A 21,273-nucleotide genomic window follows, 5' to 3' on the forward strand; every position below is an offset into this window, starting at 1 on the left:
AGCGGAGAGGTTTAGACACCAGTTTAACACATTTATTCTTTATTTGCAGAATGAATGACATTCACACAAAACTTATCAAATAGCTACAGTTCCCTTTTTTTGAAAAAAAGAAAACAACATAGTAATTTTTGAAAATGTAAAATAAACTTATTATAAACATTTCAACAATTGTCTTGTTCTTTTTAGACGATTATTGAAATGTTTATATCCCCAAAACACAACACTAAGTACTAAAAATCTAAGTAAGTTTAGGCCTACATGTAATAGTGAATTAAATATCTTAAGTGAAACAAGTGTGTATGAGAGGATGTGTGGGTAGTTCACTGAAGATACAGGAATCAGGAATGTCTCTGAGACGCCACACAGGAGCCCTGGATTGATTTATTTACCAGCAATGGTATTTTGTTTCTTTATTCTTTTGTTACTTTGACACAGTTATTTGAGCACATGTAAGTGCCAGTTTAATAAACAGAGACGTGAAAACCCAAACGATGAAAGAAAAAGGAAAACAAAACACTAACAAAACTACAAAATAAAGTGCTGCTTTAAGCAGGGTCTCTCAACCTCCCTTGAACTAAAATAACGAACGTTCCAGGGACTGTACTGTACTAGTTTGGGCACGTAAATAAATTCAAATCGAGCGGCTGTCTTCTTCAGCCGCCTCCGCTGCCTTTCCTTATTGTCTCCTGCCGCCTGTTGCTGTATCAGGCACCAGCAGTTTCTTCTTTTATTTGTTTGCTTGTTTTGTTGTCTGCAGGCTTTTGCTCTCTGTGGACACTCCAGTTCTATGGGCAGAGCTTCTGTTCATTGTATCCTGCTGTGGGCAACCCAAGGAAATGGAAAGGGTTATTTTTATGTGGCCGACCATCCCCCCCCCCCCCCCCCCCAAGACCCGCCCCTCAACCAATCAAAGCAGTCTGAGCAACACACCCTCACTCAACCTCTTTGTGTCAACGCATGATTGACAGGTGGGTCAAACCAGGACTTCCGACCCCAGCCCCCACCCCCACGCAGGACCATGCATTTGCCCGATAGCCAACACAGATCTCCCCCTGTTACAGTGTGGTATAGGCTAATTGTGAGTAGACTTTCACCAGTTACCCCATATTACAAGTGTCCCGTGAAATGGGATAGATCCAGTAATATTAATTAAAAATAAGACATACAAATAATCTTTAAAATGAGCTCAAATTGTAAACAAAAAGACAAATAGCAATCCCTTGGATTTATTTAGTTCTAGTTAACACGAAACAAATCACACCAAAAGGACATACATCTGTTTACAGGCATTTAGGACAAATGTATCTTTCTGTTGTGAGTTTTGTTGTGTTTTGAATATATTCAAGGTGGTACCAGTCTTGGCATTTTTTCTTGGCATAGGACCATATTACACGTTTTCGTTTTTTTACACTGCTTGCCCAAAATGCACACGGACCACATTGACACAAAATACTCAAAAATTGCACGGGCAAGGAAGGATATGGTTGATTTCTGATTTGTGGGAGGCTCTCTGAAAACTTCCTGATTTTGAACAGGCTTTGATGCTGTATGGATCTTCTTATTTTCCAGTTTTGGGAAAACTGCGTCTGTATGGACTGTTGTTTCATTCTGAAGTTCTGCAGCTAGTGACATTCTAACAGCAGTCATGTCTTGTGGAAATGGCACATCAGATCCACTACACAGTATATGTGCATAAAGACAGACGTAAACATCTCAGTTCAAAGAATCCTTTGGAAGGGGAATATCCAGTGGTGCATGAACTTTCCATCTAGTCCAATCAATTGATGTCTTCCCACTCCTTTGATGGTGATGGGCAATGAAACCTTTAATTCTGTTAATGAATGGTTCGGCGTATCCATGCATTGAATCCAAGTACAGAATCAATTTCCATTTCATGAATACAACCATTAGAATCCAATCGTCTTCTGTCATCAAATTCACGTTTTTTTCCATAGATGTCCAATTGCACATGTCCACAACATTCAATGGATTTCATCAGATGGCTGGAAAACACACAGATATCTATGTCATTTTCTGTGACATTCACCATTGCTATTCTGCTCAGGAGAAATCCATCAATGATGGCATCAGTTAGCCACCCATTGTTCAATAGGGAATCCATGTCTGTCACACTGATGGAAATGTTCTTCACTGTCACAGCTTTGAACTGTGGATATTCAGCTAGACTTTTCCAAGGACCTGTCTCTCCTGTGAAAAGAATCTCCTCTTTTCCCATTCCTGGCAAGGTTACCTCCAATGTTTCGTCCTGCTTCTCCAATGAGTCTGGAGCTGCTGTTGTCTCCAGTGTATCCTTTTGACGTGGTCTCTTTCTTATTGACTTAAACCTACGGGCATTCATTTTTTTCAAACTATACACTTTCTTTTGTCCCACCTTCACACCAATTGACAGTCTTGCAGCTAAAATATGGTTGCATGTCTGGGTGTTGTTACATGAACATTTTTCATTAGGAAAAATATTGACTACATAATCCTTATCTCTGAGCCCTTTAACAATAAAGTTAGCCGACTGAGCATGAAGAAGAATCATCTCCACTAATCCCTGCAAGGTTTTTGATCTGTCTTGCTTTTCACTTGCCGTCTTGCAAGACTTTTATAATGTCCTCTGGTGCAACACAGTCACAGTCTCTACAGGGTCCATCTCCATATGGGAATGCTCTTTTCTTAGATGTTAGTTTCCACTTCCGCAGCATCCTCTTAAAACCTCCCTGAGATAAAACGCTTGCAGAGAATAGAGCGCATGAACAATGGCATCAATGTTGATTTCCTTCCATTGCGTGAGTTGTCTGAGCACAGCATTCATGCTTTCTGACACATTTGCTGTTGCTCCACTAGTTGCAGTGTAAACATCCAAATCATCCAACAACCACCTGCTACATTTTCCAATGATGTCATTGTTATTTTCAAAGTACTGTAGAAAGCCTAAACTCCATTTCTTATCCAGTTGCTCCAAAAGGTTTACAAACCCATCCTCTCTTTTGCTTTCCAGTAGGCAAAGAACATTATTTAAATATACAGCTCTGTCTGCCTTTGCTCCTTTGTGTGTTGTAACCCAGTGTTCCACGTCCTTCAATAAATGGTTCCAACAAATTCAATGTTTTGCATCTGGAAGTGCATTTGTTATGGCCTTCACAATTCCAATCTCTCTGTCGGTTACCACAACACAATTGCACAGCGCAGGGATAGCATCCAGCATAGTAAAGAACAATAACCTGTGCACTCCTTGACTCCTTTTTCCGTGGATAAATGCTGCCAAGTCCAATTAAATGTTAACCTATTAAGTGTGGTTCGGGGGGTGGAGCTAGGCCCCCTGCGCCCTATCATCTTCTTCCATTAATTAAATCTACTCTATTTAATGCTTTAGCCACCTACATACATGGTGACTCTTCGACTCCGCACAACGCTGACCTTCCATATCAGCCGGAGCGGTACAGTACTCAATCATGCAGTAACTGTATCTAGTATTCTGACCGCTAGAGAAATCTTCCTTGGCATGCATTTCCAGCGCGTCTTGGTAAAGATTGACACGTTCACAGAATCCTGAAAGCTCTGTTCGTAAAAGGTATTTTCTTTTCTGTTGCAATCCAGTACTGAAACAGCAGCAGCAGTGCCGCTCCCCCAGCTGGTTCAAGCCGCCGATATTTTACTCTCAGTCTGCGCTACAAGATCCTGTAGCGTGGATTACCTTTCTCCCCTTTTTATAATATCTAAAGACAGCAAGCTTTAATTCAGCTCTCAACGATGCCCTTCGGTGCACAATTACCTGGAATCACTCATTATCAGCATTACCAATTCTGTTTACTTTCTCACCATTGCAGATGCCAATACAGCCTCGTCTCTACACGTCCATATGTTGATCTCTCAATCATCACATTGCACTATTTCCATACACTTTCCCAGCTGCAGCAATCCATTTCTACTTTCAGTAACTGAGACACAAAATCATAATGGGTAGGACATTAATGTGATTCAATTCTCATTCAACTTGGGATCCCCAGGTTGTTTTGGGGGGGAAAAAAAAGTTACTCGTGGCGAAATTGTCTTGGTTTCGTGTTTTATAACGCATTCTTGTAGTTTACCAAGTGGACGCATGCGTGTTTAATCACAACCACTAGAGGGTAGTATAACACCACAAATTGTGTGTTTAAGCTACAGTATCTATATCCTTGTGTAAGAAAGCCCTGTATTTTCAATCATATAATTATTACCTGGAGCTTGGTTTGAAATGTTTACTTTAGGCTAATAATTAATATGTGGAGCTGCCAGCAGATATTAAAGATCTATTAATATAATTGAAAGCATCCTCTTACCTCACGATGGATAATGCATTCATAGACTGTTCCAGATCAGTTCAACAGGTTTTGCAGCAAATCTACATCTTGCAGCAACCTCAGAGCAAACGCCTGCAGGGATAAGATCCACCGCCCACTTTGTATCAATCTGCCTAAATCTGCCCCAACATTTGTATAATTTATCTCTCTTCAGCCCTCTTGACCGGTCCTCTTTGTTACTGGTCATGCAACTTCTCTGTCGTCTAATATGGATTTCAGTTTCCAATCCTTTTTATTCAAGACACCACTTTCCCAGTACTCATAATAACATGGCCGGTACGTTAGCTCAGATACAGATATCCAGATTCCTTCATAAAGTCTGCAGCTCATTCAACGCCTCTGGAAGCCTTGCAATCAAATCATCTACTCAACTAAATCTCTCTTTAGTAATCTCCTGGATTCAGCCCAGGATACATGGCATCTACTCTCACCCTTCAACTAGATCATCCTACACCACTGGCTGGAGTACTTTTCTCAACAATTTCTGAACTAAAATGGATTTCCTCAACCCCTTTCAATCAAGACTGGATTCTCGTTTTTTATTGTTCATTCCAAGGACTTTCGCTATCAAAGTCTACTTATCTGGAATCCAACATCAGTATTATGTGTAGGGCTTCTGTTTTTCGGGTTTTATTAATTGTAATTTTCATTGCTTATTTTTAGCCATTTTCGAGTTTTATGTAAATCGTTTTTTTCGGGGCTTTCGTTTTTGATATACTGTATGAAATTAGTGTTTTCGGTTACTTTCCAAAATGCTTGAGCTTTTTGTGTGTGTGTGTGTGTGTGTGTGTCAAAATAGGTATAATAACTCGACAGTACTTGCACACTTAAGTTGTACCTTCTTCCTTTGCTGTCTTCCACAACGAAATCCCTATGGTCACAGGCACATTCTTCTGGGGTTTTTGTGTGTATGCATTTTTGTACATTTTGCCACAATTCTGTTTTAAATCCTCCGTGTCTTAACTGTAATACAGCTTTAAATCCCGCTAACAAGCCTCCATCCTGATTGTAATCTCGTTTTAAATCTCACAAGCGGAGTCTCCAATAGAAATGTAGGAATGTGCTGTCACTCAGTAGTTGGAACGGGTTTAAAGTATTCAGAACGAATCAATGATAGATTGAAGTCAGGAAGGCAGGACATTGCCCAGCAGCCCTGGGAAATGTATTTATTATTATTGTTGTAGTAGGTTTTATTTTTTTAAATGTGAAAAGGGTAAAGTCAACGTGAATAGAGTAACCATTTCCGCAGCTTTTACTGTGTTTTCTGGTGTTTATTGGCTACCCACCGATTTCATTTGTGTTTTATCGGGTTTTATCGGTTAAAACCGAAAATCAGAAGCCCTAATTATGTGACATCTGTTCTTCAACACTACACTCCATTCCAGCTGTTCATCTTCACCTGCGTGGGATCCTTAAGAGCCATCATCTACCTCTCCTTGTTTGCCATTTTTACCGTTCTCAAATACTTTAATCTCTCAAGATCTAGTGATGTCTGTTTAGCCACTGCAATTTCTAGGAATCATACTGGCACTGGATGTTTTAAGCAAGCCCTCTGTATCTAAACATGACTATATTCGTTCCCGTAATCAGAACTTTCAGATCAAGAAACATGCACCGCTCTCTGCTGGACCATTTTAATTTTTAATTCGCATTTTCCCCAAGGTCGTACATTTCATATTTCGATTTACTTGCTCTTTCATCAATAGCAAAAAACTTGGATTCCTACATTAATATTTCATTAGAAGCTAGAAAAGTCAATTAAATGTGGTTGGCTCTCATTCAACATTGGAACGCCTGTCTATATTCTATGATTATTTCATTTATGCACCTGGCATTGTTTTTTTAACAATTAATGGTTTTCTAGTTTATTTATTTATTTGTTTGTTTATTTGTGTCACTAGAAATTGAAACCCTATTACTGCATCTAAAATCCACAGCTCTTCAAATATACCCAACTGTCACAGCAGCACATAGGGGTCTTCTTTGATCAAAGAAATTAATACTTTGCATGTGCGAAAACAAATCTACAGTTCATATTAACATTCCAGCTCACCTGTTATTATGTAATTACTATGGCTATTTCCAGATTTTAGTCTGGTCCCTACAGCTCTGCAAACTCCAGCAGTGACATCCCAGTTCAGCCAGCTAATTTTCAACTGAACCTATCAGCAGACTACTCAATACAGCGCAAGCATACATGGCTGCAGCACTTGCTACTTCCATCATCCCTCTTATTTCACAGGCTGGACCACCGATTGACTTTCTGTTCCCAAAGCAGGATCAATCCGATTCCATTTAACCAGAATTGGATCATGGCTTTCATAGTTCATGCAAAAGAATCTTTACATCTGGCACCAGCTACTATCAAATCCTATTTGTCAGGGATTCAACATCAATTTCGCTTGATGTCTAACGCTTCTCCAACTATACTATCAATCCCAGTTGTTCGTCTCCTCTTGCGAGGAATTTCCAAGTGCGCTCAGGCTCAACCTGCTCTCAGCTTTCACATAGGCAGTAGGGTACAGTTACTAACCCCTGTGTCATGTTAAGCATTTTCTTTCTTTTTGTGTTAAATGTTTTCTCTCTTTTCCATATGCATTGGCGGTTCTCCTTTTTTTTCTCATAAACGTTTTCAGCTGGGAGCTCAAGCACAATAGAAAGAAAGAAACGCTGATGTACGGGTAAGTAAGCTGGGCTGAGTTGAGTGGGGGACAGAGGGGGGTGATGCTGGGACACCAGAATCACTGTCGAGCCCTCTTGAGGTGTCATGGGCTAGTCGACGAAACACCGAGGGTGGAAGGTGCCCACTTGAAGACCCCAGAGATATACCCTACTTAGCTCAATCCAGACGGTTGTCATGTTGATGCGCTGGGGAGACCGCACTGTGGTTGATCCCCGGAGCCAGCATTACACTTCAGCCATCAACACCAGACAGATGGGTACCTACATCATCATATGGAAGGAAGCGCAAATGGATGGAGACACAGATGGATCACATTAGTTTACTGTAAAGCTACATCTTAGTTGGTGCTTATCTTGGCGAGAGCCGAGTTCAAATCAGCATGAAGTTTTAACATCTACTCTCGTGTAGTGGAAATCATAAATCATATTATATAAAAAAAATAAAAAAATAAAAAAAACGAGAAAACAAAATCATTATAAAAACATACAAAACATGTTTATCTGTATTAGGCATCATGTTTTCAAAACCAAAGCCTATCTAAGTAGAGGAGTCTTCTAATGCTTTGCTTTCCAATTCGCTCCAAATAAAGCACATGCAGTAAGTCTGTATTCGGATCAGTATGCAATGAACCGCTTTTTTACATGAAGCTATTTTTCTGTTTTTTAATCCATGTTAACATTAAGTCTATTTCATAAAGGTAACTGAAGATCAAATGTTTGGACTGGTGGTGATGCCTTTCTTTATGTCATTCTTCTGCCCAATAAGACAAGTTTTTGCTGTTTTCATATTATTTTTATATATGATTCACAAAGGTAAGGTAAGTGTGCTGAAAGCTGTGTCGCGAGCTAACAGAGTCCGCTAGCCGCCAAGACAGCTGACAGAAAAGAATTTCAAGACATGGGCATGAAGGCTGTTACTCTGCGAATCTCTAAGAGGTAAGTGACAGTGTCGTCTTTATCCAGAGTTAAAAGATAAATACGTATATTATAATACATACTTATTGTGAATTATTTAGTGATTAACTTACCAGTAGCTAATGTTATTGTTCAGTAACCAGAACACTACCAAAATAAAAACGTCACTTTACATACAGTACCTCAGCTGATAATTGAAGAAGCCATGAAGCGGAAAAATAATATTTGTTTCCTGATACAATAAATGAATGTTGAATAGACATTTTTTGCTGACATTAGTAACTTTAAATAATTATTTCCGTCAATCTGAATGGTAAAACTGTTTGTGATATTTTCTCCTCAGATACATATGAAAACTGAGGTAACTTTAACATCAGTCTTATGAAACTCATGAAATGCTAAATAAACAAAGGAAAGGCTTCCACTAGTACATGTTGAAGTTGTTGACACAATACAAGTTGTAAAACAAGCAGATATCTCCAAGAAAAGACTAAGAGAAACAGAGGCTACAACAGTTCAAATAAAAACACAACAATGACAAATAAAAAATGTAATAACCACGTTATATATTTTTATATGTTAGATAATACATGAAATAGGAGAGGATGAAAAAAGCATACAAATCTACATAGAGAAGATGAAAGGGGAGTGTGCAAAATTAAGACCTAACATTAGCATCTTGCAAGAAAAAATGAAAAGGACAGCACACCAAAGAGAACTATATACAAACCGTCACTGCACAGAAGACGTCCTTGATGAATACCCAGCACTTTGGCTGCCAAGCATAGTGAGTTCAATTAACACATTTTAAAAGGCTTAAGTAGAACCTTAAAATTAATTAATAAAAAGTAATACATTTGGAGAAATGGAATGTATAACATATTCTTATTTGAGGCAAGGGGCCCACTTAAGAAATGTCACAGCTTATAGTTATACACATAAAATAGATTTTCAAACTTAAACCAGAGTCTTTTCATGTACAGGACTCCTGGCCCTGTTACAATTACATAAATACACCAGTTGCAATGTATTATTTTTAAAAGTGCACCTTATACTACAAAGTTCTGCACGAACTGACGGTAGTAAGGCACTAGTCTGAGGATTCCATTGGCCGCAACGACGTGCCCCAGGAAGGTGTTCTCTCGCCGCAGCAGGTGACACTTACCCGGATGAAGTTTGAGCTGGGCTTGCCGTACCCTGGAGAAGATGGTCCAAAGGTTACTCATGGCTTGTTGGAAGGTGGGAGCGTGCACCATGAGGTCATCTGGGTAGACCACACAGGTGGTCCAGGGCACACCCGCCAGGCCATTAGGCCAGGCTCCATCAGGCGCTCGAAAGTGGCTGGGGCATTGCACAGTCTGAATGGCATGATGGTGAACTGCCACATTCCTTGCCCGATGAAGGTGGCTGTCTTCAGGCGAGCTGCAGGGTCCAGTTCAACTTGCCAATACCCGCTCCTCGTCTATCCGGGGGAGCGGGTAGGAGTCCTTGCGGGTTGCTTTGTTGAGGTGATGGTAGTCAATGCAAAACCAGTAAGTTCTGTCATTCTTCTTCATCAGCAGAGAGTCCTGTGGGATGGTGGAGAAGATATCCTGGAACTCTAGCAGGAGCCCCCGTAGTTGTTACTGCTCTTGGCAGCGAGGCCAGTGCAGTTGCGTTGTGACAGTTCCGCTATCGCGCCCTCGAGGGCTGGTGGTCCGGCAACAGTGCTGGGGGCGTGAGAGGTCGCTGGCTGGTTCGGCGATGGCGTGGCGGGCCCGGGCTCCTGGTGCCGATGGTGCCGTGCTTGGGTTTGGTGTACCTCAGGTGGTGAATCTGACCTTGGGCCCAAGGGAAGGTAGTGGCGACCAACCCGCAGGATCGAGGTTGCGAGGTCCAGGCCAGCAGGTCCAGTCCCAGGATACACTAGTCCCCAATGTCAGTGAGCCAGAACTCGTGGTCCATTAGGCGGTCCCTGAGGCGGACTTGCAGTACTTGATTGAGGTGCACAGCGCCTGGAACTCTAACTCCTTCCCGCGGGGCAGGTCACTCAGAGCTTGCTCGGCGGGCCCTTCCAGGATCGCCAACAGGTTGGTCGCCTTCTCCATGGCTGTCCACCCATTCACCTGGGCGACCACATGGAACTTGGTCACGTAGGTCTCCCAGTCGGAGGTCTTTGGCAAAGTGGCTTGCAGTGCGCAGGTGTAGAGGTGATGCAGTGCTCAAACAGTGACAATAAACAGTGTTCATGGTGCAAACAGTTTCTTTAATTTGTTTTCACGGTTTGGCACCATTAAATAATAATACTAGCAACTACACAGCAATGTGTAATTGCACAGCCAAACAATACAGGGTTTCAGTCCCGAAAATAATAATCCACAAAGGCAATATACAGACACAGCTCTGCGTCCTTTCACGGTGTTCCTGTGCTGGTGGTGAATACACAGTTAAGTGTGACTGGTACAATGTTTGTAATCCGGGTTGGATGCTGCCTTAACAGCGACAGCTCCCAGTTTGCTTAGCCATCTAATAATTACAACCAGTTAATAACAAACACAAAACAAAACACTCATGGTTACTTTCAGTTTCTCCCATCCTTTACAGTTTCCATAACCATAACAAAGGAACAGATTGCATCGTCACATCCCCTAAAATACCCTTAGTCACACCCCCACCGATAGCTAGTTCAATCACTTCTCCTCCAATCCATGACTGACACATGACTTACCGTACTAGGGCGATGACTTCTGGTATTGTGACTCTGCCCCCTTTCTGGATGGCCGGCTTCCGACAGACCCTGGAATGAACTGCCAAACCATACAGTACAAGGCACACGGTTCCTGTTATACCACGCCCTCACTGGTCCGTCGGGAGATTATTGACTAGGATTCATTCGCTCTCTGTCACAAGGTTCCATTAAACTTCCCGGCCTTGAGGGGGCAGAAGTTACAGTCACTAGGCTGACCTGGGGCGAATAGAGCATCTGCGTCCAGTTGCCGCTGAGGCTCGGGGAAGCGCTCGGGTTGTGGTGTTGAAAAAGGCTCCCACCATCTGCCGCTGGAGCTCAGGGAAGAGCTCGGGCTGGAGCGTCGGCTGCCGCTGGGCCAGAGCCTCTTTCTCACGCTTACCTGCTCGATCTCCTTCACCACTTACTATCAATGTTCCCTTTTGGTAATGGGATCGGCAGTGCCTGGTTTTCAAATAAACCTCCCCTTACCTGGTTAGTTTGAGATGCAGTCACACCCCTGCGACATCATTGGAATTGCTCAAAGCTAATATGTGAAAAGGACACACCCCAAAGGTTTACCAACCTCTGGAACGAATGCAGTTTCCTTTTGATTTTTTTTTTCTCATTAAAATCACAGGGCAAATGTGCTTTGCCCCCGTCATCAATTTAGTTCAAAGTTGCAGCTATTTCATGTTGGCTGAATGATTAAATGAAAGAACAGAACAAAATGTACAGAATAAAAAAATATTTAAAACACACTGTATCCTTGGAGAATAACAAAATTACTTTTGTATTACTCATACTTCTGAAGAAAATATGCTTCTAAATCTTTCTTTAAGTCCTTGGCTGTTAACATTGGATTTTTGTAGCTGCTTGGATGATTCTCCTATGTGCTGTACAAGTAAACTTCTTTGGACGTCCACTTCTTTCAAGTTTCAGTTGAATTTGATCACTAAAATAATGTCCTCCATGCCCTGTGTAAAGTAGCAATATCTTAGATGTATTACTATCACCTGGTGGTGGGTGAGGTTATTCAAAACCTTTTCATAATAATAAATAAAGCATGAAGTCTTGCTGGGAATGAGTATTGACACTCCTGAAATGAATCTGAGCCATTCAAAGATACCCAGCAGTGAGATATAATGACTGACATCAGTTAGCCTGTTACACAGCAACAAGGTTCAGAAAGGAGAAGATTCACTCCAACACTGTAATCAGTTATCAAACACTGAGTTACAACATGAAGACTCAATTAACTACGTTGTTCGATAGAAATCAGTGTAATTAGAATTTCTTCCTCGAACAACATGAATGGAAGTGGCCTATCTGAGCACTAGATACAAGTAAGTGAAACAATAACAACATCAAATCCGAAAACACAAATACATGCGTAAACCCCACCAACCACTTCACACCAGCAATGCAGGAAATCAGTGGAAGAGTAAATCATATTCTGCCATCGAGGTGTTAGCATTATTGTTTGTTTTATTAGTTTTGGTTTTTGTTTACATCGTCTGACCAGTTCAAATTGGTTCACATGTAAAAATAAGTCTCATCTTTTTGTCACACTATTTTGGTAGTACCTTTCGGCCAATTTGGGATTACATGTATTTTTTTTTGTTTGTTTAGGGAGAATTCAAGTTACCTAAGTAATATTCAAATAGTCTCTACCTTGGATAAGGCGTCTGCTAAATAAACAAATATATTACATAACGTTGCATAAATACCAACATTCCATAAGAGTGCATGTTGTGCTATCCTTATATTGTTTGCTAAACATTTGACTGTATATACATTTATATACATATTATACACATATATAGTTTGCTATAGAAGGATAGCTTCAGAAATGCTGATCCTTATCTGAACAGAGCTAAATCCAGCTCTTTTGTGTTAATCATATAAAATGATCCAGTTAAATTGTTTAATAATGTACATTTTCAAAATAATTGTAGTAAATCTGCAACAGGCTAACCTACTCGCCACATTTCCTACATAATAATAATAATAATAATAATAATACCTGAATCCGAATTCCGCAGTGACAGTGCTCTCTTCAGTAGAATGTTGTTACATTTGTTGTAATTGGAGAGCCAGTATACTGGTAGCCCATACAAGTTAAACAAAATCCCCAGTAGATGCTCATACTCCCAGACACCTTTGTTCTGTAGGTCTTGCAGCATGCTGATGTTAAGCCCCATATTTGTATTTTCGAACAAAATGTGTGGAACCAACTTTTTTTTTCTTTTTCTTCCATGTCTTCGTTCTTATGAACAAAACTTGCTCAATGAATTAGGATCAATAGATTTTACTTCACCCCTATGCATGGTGGCTCCAGCCTGGTGCTGAGGTTGGTAGCCCACAGCGACAATATAGGAGACCACTGGCATGAATTCCCACGTTGGGGTACAGACATGACTTTTTTTGTTATTGGTAGATACCCATGAAGTGAAATACAATATACTACAGATTGGGTTAAGTGCAGGATTAAATACAGTAAAATAGGGAGCACATAAATGCACTTTAACTTGCACTTATCTGCTCCCTATTTTACTGTATTTAATCCTGCACTTAACCCAATCTGTAGTATTTTGTATTTCAATTGCACTCGTATCTAACCCTGATGTAACTATCAACACTGTTATCTGCTCTTGAACTGCCCATATATTTGCTCTTATTAGGACTGAAGTCATTGTATTTTGTATCTTGCTCTTAATTGTACTGTAATTCTTGATATGTATTTTTTTGTATACAACTGTAAGTTGCCCTGGGTAAGAGCATCTGCTAATAAATAAATAAATAAATAAATAAATAATAATAATAGATTAAGGCTAGTGTAACATGAATCACATCTGATCGCACTGCTAAGGGACAGAAAAGTCTAAGCTTAAAGCAGTTAGCTATCCAAACATGAACAACAAAAGTGTAAAGGATTCATAAATATATTTCTGTGCTTTGCGCAAGGGCTTTGTTGTTTATTTATTTTTTTGCAAAGAGGAGAGGGAGAGGCAGGCTTTTACAATCTTGAAATGTGAAGGCTAATTGTATACTCTGTTGGGATTGCCACTGGGGAATTACCCTGGATTGCTTCAACCACCTATCCATGGTTATCCTGGGATGATCCCTGAAAAATAAGTTGTTCATGCTATCCAGATGTGTATTGGTTGATCAAATCAGCCCCTTAGTTTCAAGCTGCCAAAAGCTGACATCCTAAACCTGCAAACTCCAGCAAGGGACACTGAACCAGCACAATGTACAATAGTCTTACAAGTCAGGGCCGTAGCCAGCCATGGAAAATGACTGAGGCACTTGCCACTAAAAATATATGAGAACATTATTATATGTTTATTTAAATACAAAGGTTTTTTTTCTGAAAATGATAGAATGTTGAGTATCCCATGTTCTAAATTTGCAGGACCTTTGTGGTTTTGTACAGTGGAAATAAGTAGCTTTTTCTTTGCAGCATTCAAATTCAATATAAAAGAAAATAAGAAATGTAACAATGCCAGAATATTTGTTGTAGACACTATACTTGGTTTTAAATCATTTTAACAGTGGTGTCATTATCCAAATACTGAGTGCTTGCATACATAAAGTTATGTGTGATATTAATTAAAAAATGACATACATAATAAAATTAAATTAAGCGGGTTGACAAAACAGAGAGAGTTTAGCTGCGTTAGCACATCATAACTAATGAGGGTTGCAGCTTGAGCTTTTCCGCCAGTCAATTTGATTGGCTATGTTCTGATTTATACTCATGAATATGCATTTGAATTCTATTAATGTGACTGGCCAGCTGCCTGAGGCACGTGCCTCGGGTGGCTCATAGCTGGCTGCGGCCTTGCATGTAATAACTGCCACATCAGATATAAATGCCTCATTATAATTCTATCGTCTGCCTTTGTCTTTAGTTTATTTTGGCTCAGAGGCAGGCATGGCTGGTGTATAAGGGGTGTTGGGGCAGCACCCCAACAGTTTGAATTCAATAATAATTCGCTATTTTGTCATTGGCTGCTAGTAACATCATAACGTAAATCATTACGGTAATTACATTGCTTATTGCTACCACCGCATGCATGCGCAGTAACGACCTTAGTCGGTTTGCCTGTTGTCCCTGTAGCACATGCACATCAGTGATTCCTGAGCTCTGCATCGTTCACTACTCTATGGGGCATGTTATCTGTTGCCTAAGCGCAGTGTTTCGGAGGTAAAACAGCTGTGAGTACAGTTTAAGATATAAGATGATGCTCGTACACAGAATTGTCAGTTACATATTGTACTGTATTACAATTCCTGGTCGTGGAATGTTAATTGTGATATATAATGTGGGTGTGAAAGAAATGAACGCTATCGTGTTATTATTTGTTTATTTAGCAGAAATTACTTCAAATCTTTTTTTTTAATTTATTTTTTGTGACTTTTTTCCCCATTCTGTAGTTACTGTATGCGCATAGCTTTGAAAAAGATACTCTGCTGAAACCCATCCTTCTTAATATATATTTTATATAAGTTTTTATATTAATGCCCCACGTCTCAGAATTCACCAGCTGCTACTGCTCAGAGATTTATTTTACCAACCTGAATACCCATCCCTCTGTACATATTAGTTTCCTGCTCTTTTTTTAACTTGTTTGGTAAAAAGGAAGAGAACACCACCATGTAAAAGTCAATTTACTCATACATATTTGATTTGTAAACCACATTTAATTAAAATGAAATCGAAAAACATAACTGGTCTTTTTCATTTTTATTGGCCAGCATCACTGTCTAATCTTTTTCCACCACAAAATAAAGCAAATATTATTTGGAGGAGGGGGGTACAGCTATGCAAAAAGTAAAGGCCTATTTATGTAAAGCAGAATTTTGCAAACCAGTTGCTTTTATATTTATTATTGCACATTACCAGTAATTTAAATTTAGCAAAAAATAAACGCATCTGGATTTAGATAGAAGTCATAGACGTTAGCTTTCTGTCGAACAATGTTACCACAACCCACACAAACCTTTCCTTAAAATAAAATGAAACCAAGGGATGAAGTCTGGAGTAATTTAAAACATTATTTCTAATATGCAAACAGAAAATGGCAATGCATTATCATTTTCATTTTATGTGGCCTCCATTAATTCACTATGCTTGTATTAGGAAACAAATCAATTCCCATTATATATATATATATATATATATATATATATATATATATATATATATATATACAGACGTGCTCAAATTTGTTGGTACCCTTACAGCTCATTGAAATAATGCTTCATTCCTCCTAAAAGTGATGAAATTAAAAGCTATTTTATCATGTATACTTGCATGCCTTTGGTATGTCATAGAATAAAGCAAAGAAGCTGTGAAAAGAGATGAATTATTGCTTATTCTACAAAGATATTCTAAAATGGCCTGGACACATTTGTTGGTACCCCTTAGAAAAGATAATAAATAATTGGATTATAGTGATATTTCAAACTAATTAGTTTCTTTAATTAGTATCACACATGTCTCCAATCTTGTAATCAGTCATTCAGCCTATTTAAATGGAGAAAAATAGTCACTGTGCTGTTTGGTATCATTGTGTGCACCACACTGAACATGGACCAGAGAAAGCAAAGGCGATAGTTGTCTGAGGAGATCAAAAAGAAAATAATAGACAAGCATGGTAAAGGTAAAGGCTACAAGACTATCTCCAAGCAGCTTGATGTTCCTGTGACAACAGTCGCAAATATTATTAAGAAGTTTAAGGTCCATGGAACTGTAGGCAACCTCCCTGGGCGCGGCCGCAAGAGGAAAATCGACCCCAGAGTGAACAGAAGGATAGTGCGAATGGTAGAAAAAGAACCAAGGATAACTGCCAAAGAGATACAAGCTGAACTCCAAGGTGAAGGTACGTCAGTTTCTGATCGCACCATCCGTCGCTTTTTGAGCGAAAGTGGGCTCCATGGAAGAAGACCCAGGAGGAAAACATAAAAAAGCCAGACTGGAATTTGCTCAAATGCATATTGACAAGCCACAATCCTTCTGGGAGAGTCAAAACTGGAGCTTTTTGGCAAGTCACATCAGCTCTATGTTCTCAGATGAAAAAATGAAGCTTTCAAAGAAAAGAACACCATACCTACAGTGAAACATGGAGGAGGCTCGGTTATGTTTTGGGGCTGCTTTGCTACGCCTGGCACAGGGTGCCTTGAATCTGTGCAGGGCACAATGAAATCTCAAGACTATCAAGGTATTCTGGAGCGAAACGTACTGCCCAGTGTCAGAAAGCTCTGTCTCAGTCACAGGTCATGGGTCCTCCAACAGGATAATGCAAAAACACACAGCTAAAAGCACCCAAGGATGGATAAGAACAAAACATTGGACTATTCTGAAGTGGCCTTCTATGAGTCCTGATCTGAATCCTATCGAACATCTATGGAAAGAGCTGAAACTTGCAGTCTGGAGAAGGCACCCATCAAACCAGAGACAGCTGGAGCAGTTTGCTCAGGAAGAGTGGGCCAAACTACCTGTTAACAGGTGCAGAAGTCTCATTGAGAGCTACAGAAAACATTTGATTGCAGTGATTGCCTCTAAAGGTTGTGCAACAAAATATTAGGTTAGCGGTCCCATCATTTTTGTCCATGCCATTTTCATTTGTTTTCTTATTTACAATATTATGTTGAATAAAAAATCAAAAGCAAAGTCTGATTTCTATTAAATATGGAATAAACAATGGTGGATGCCAATTACTTTTGTCAGTTTCAAGTTATTTCAGAGAAAATTGTGCATTCTTCGTTTTTTGTGGAGGGGTACCGACAAATTTGAGCATGTCTGTATATATAATGTGTGTGTGTGTTTACCCGCCACACGCAATTTCAGACTCTGTCACCAGTTTTCTGATACAAAGCCCATCTTTTCAATGTTACAATTTATTTCATTATCCGTCACAGCCCAGGGTTTTGTTTTTTTTCTCGCATGCCAAATTAGTCTGTTTATATTGTGACGTTACACAGCGCTTCCTCCAATTTCACCTGACGAAAATGCAGCAAAAAAATGTTGCTGCATTTTTCAAAAACAAAGTGAACGAGACAAGCTACGGTAATGTAAAACAGTTAAGAGTTAAACAGTTTTAGATACTATGATTTTTTATTTGTATCTGTTTATTTTTTTTAATTTGTGATCTTTAGTTGCTTTTGTGCATTTTCATTTGCAAGTGAACGGTGACATTGGGGCCTTATCGAGCACTGTATTCTGCCATTTTGAATACTGACTTTGGATACTGTTAATTCTGGAAACTGTATCTTTTGCTACATTGCATTGCCTTTTATGTTTTACACAGTTCTGTGTATGGGTAACATTTTGATTTCATTTTGCTGTTGGGTTGTTAATGGGGAATTTTACATACTGCTACAATACGTACCGGATTTAAAAGTATGGACTGTATTACAGTTCAGGTGTCGTCTCTTTTGGGAAGTGATATTTTGAGATTCCTATTATTCTGAATTAAAATACAGCTTCTGTTAAATATAGTACTGTACCAACAAAACCAATACAGTACATCTAAATGAAAGCTTACTTATTTTTAAAACAGTCCTTTTCAGCTATGTATTTTTGATATTGTATATTTTTTGTGTTCCCTGAAAAACAGGTAAAGGGTTGGAACAGGCCAAAATGAAATAATCAGATATGTGTCACACGCGTTTAACCGTCACTGAAGTCAAAATTTTATAGAGTCGGATAGTGAGTGCTGACTGTAGTAGCAGTAGGGACCTCTAGTGGTGAATATTAGTATTGCACCATTTATCTGGGAGCTGGTCTCATTATTTATATCGGCCATATTAAATGTTGGGTATATGTTTAAATTGTGGGGGGTTAATTAATTGATTTATTTTGATGTACGTGTAACAGATTTATGGGTCATGATAATGGGGCGAGTTTATAGAACTTTCTATTGGGACAGTACCCCTTTTAACTGATTAAAGGTAACTTACCTGTGGGTGGGGTTGGTGCTGATAAAAGGACGGCAATATGGCTTCCTGAGAGAGATAGTTTAGTGCCTTGAGCTGTTGGTTTCTACATGCTAATATAAAGTACTGAACAAGGGACTGTCTGTTGTGTGGTGATGCACCGTGGAGCTACCTGTAAATATAGTTTAGTTTTCACCTTTTTTCCACAAACTGGTGTGTACTTGTTTTTTCCTCCAGTCTTTATCGTGTGGAGGTAGGCGTCGTTTGGTCATTAAAGACCCCTGCGACAACTGCAAAAAAGGGTACTCTACATCCGACCACTGTGTGGAAAGCTGTACCTTTATACTATCTCTAATCTGAACCAGTTGGCACCAGACCCTTCTCAGTTTAATGATTCATTCGGAATACTGATTGCAATTTTACCATTCCTTGTCTAGTTTTGAAAAAAAAATAATATCAATTTGAATAAAAATACAGCGACAAGACTTAAATACTTACACAATCCGTCGCTTTTTGAGCGAAAGTGGGCTCCATGGAAGAAGACCCAGGAGGAAAACATAAAAAAGCCAGACTGGAATTTGCTCAAATGCATATTGACAAGCCACAATCCTTCTGGGAGAGTCAAAACTGGAGCTTTTTGGCAAGTCACATCAGCTCTATGTTCTCAGATGAAAAAATGAAGCTTTCAAAGAAAAGAACACCATACCTACAGTGAAACATGGAGGAGGCTCGGTTATGTTTTGGGGCTGCTTTGCTACGCCTGGCACAGGGTGCCTTGAATCTGTGCAGGGCACAATGAAATCTCAAGACTATCAAGGTATTCTGGAGCGAAACGTACTGCCCAGTGTCAGAAAGCTCTGTCTCAGTCACAGGTCATGGGTCCTCCAACAGGATAATGCAAAAACACACAGCTAAAAGCACCCAAGGATGGATAAGAACAAAACATTGGACTATTCTGAAGTGGCCTTCTATGAGTCCTGATCTGAATCCTATCGAACATCTATGGAAAGAGCTGAAACTTGCAGTCTGGAGAAGGCACCCATCAAACCAGAGACAGCTGGAGCAGTTTGCTCAGGAAGAGTGGGCCAAACTACCTGTTAACAGGTGCAGAAGTCTCATTGAGAGCTACAGAAAACATTTGATTGCAGTGATTGCCTCTAAAGGTTGTGCAACAAAATATTAGGTTAGCGGTCCCATCATTTTTGTCCATGCCATTTTCATTTGTTTTCTTATTTACAATATTATGTTGAATAAAAAATCAAAAGCAAAGTCTGATTTCTATTAAATATGGAATAAACAATGGTGGATGCCAATTACTTTTGTCAGTTTCAAGTTATTTCAGAGAAAATTGTGCATTCTTCGTTTTTTGTGGAGGGGTACCGACAAATTTGAGCATGTCTGTATATATAATGTGTGTGTGTGTTTACCCGCCACACGCAATTTCAGACTCTGTCACCAGTTTTCTGATACAAAGCCCATCTTTTCAATGTTACAATTTATTTCATTATCCGTCACAGCCCAGGGTTTTGTTTTTTTTCTCGCATGCCAAATTAGTCTGTTTATATTGTGACGTTACACAGCGCTTCCTCCAATTTCACCTGACGAAAATGCAGCAAAAAAATGTTGCTGCATTTTTCAAAAACAAAGTGAACGAGACAAGCTACGGTAATGTAAAACAGTTAAGAGTTAAACAGTTTTAGATACTATGATTTTTTATTTGTATCTGTTTATTTTTTTTAATTTGTGATCTTTAGTTGCTTTTGTGCATTTTCATTTGCAAGTGAACGGTGACATTGGGGCCTTATCGAGCACTGTATTCTGCCATTTTGAATACTGACTTTGGATACTGTTAATTCTGGAAACTGTATCTTTTGCTACATTGCATTGCCTTTTATGTTTTACACAGTTCTGTGTATGGGTAACATTTTGATTTCATTTTGCTGTTGGGTTGTTAATGGGGAATTTTACATACTGCTACAATACGTACCGGATTTAAAAGTATGGACTGTATTACAGTTCAGGTGTCGTCTCTTTTGGGAAGTGATATTTTGAGATTCCTATTATTCTGAATTAAAATACAGCTTCTGTTAAATATAGTACTGTACCAACAAAACCAATACAGTACATCTAAATGAAAGCTTACTTATTTTTAAAACAGTCCTTTTCAGCTATGTATTTTTGATATTGTATATTTTTTGTGTTCCCTGAAAAACAGGTAAAGGGTTGGAACAGGCCAAAATGAAATAATCAGATATGTGTCACACGCGTTTAACCGTCACTGAAGTCAAAATTTTATAGAGTCGGATAGTGAGTGCTGACTGTAGTAGCAGTAGGGACCTCTAGTGGTGAATATTAGTATTGCGCCATTTATCTGGGAGCTGGTCTCATTATTTATATCGGCCATATTAAATGTTGGGTATATGTTTAAATTGTGGGGGGTTAATTAATTGATTTATTTTGATGTACGTGTAACAGATTTATGGGTCATGATAATGGGGCGAGTTTATAGAACTTTCTATTGGGACAGTACCCCTTTTAACTGATTAAAGGTAACTTACCTGTGGGTGGGGTTGGTGCTGATAAAAGGACGGCAATATGGCTTCCTGAGAGAGATAGTTTAGTGCCTTGAGCTGTTGGTTTCTACATGCTAATATAAAGTACTGAACAAGGGACTGT

The sequence above is a fragment of the Acipenser ruthenus genome, chromosome 4, assembly GCF_902713425.1.
Source record: "Acipenser ruthenus chromosome 4, fAciRut3.2 maternal haplotype, whole genome shotgun sequence".
In the NCBI taxonomy this organism is placed as follows: domain Eukaryota; kingdom Metazoa; phylum Chordata; class Actinopteri; order Acipenseriformes; family Acipenseridae; genus Acipenser; species Acipenser ruthenus.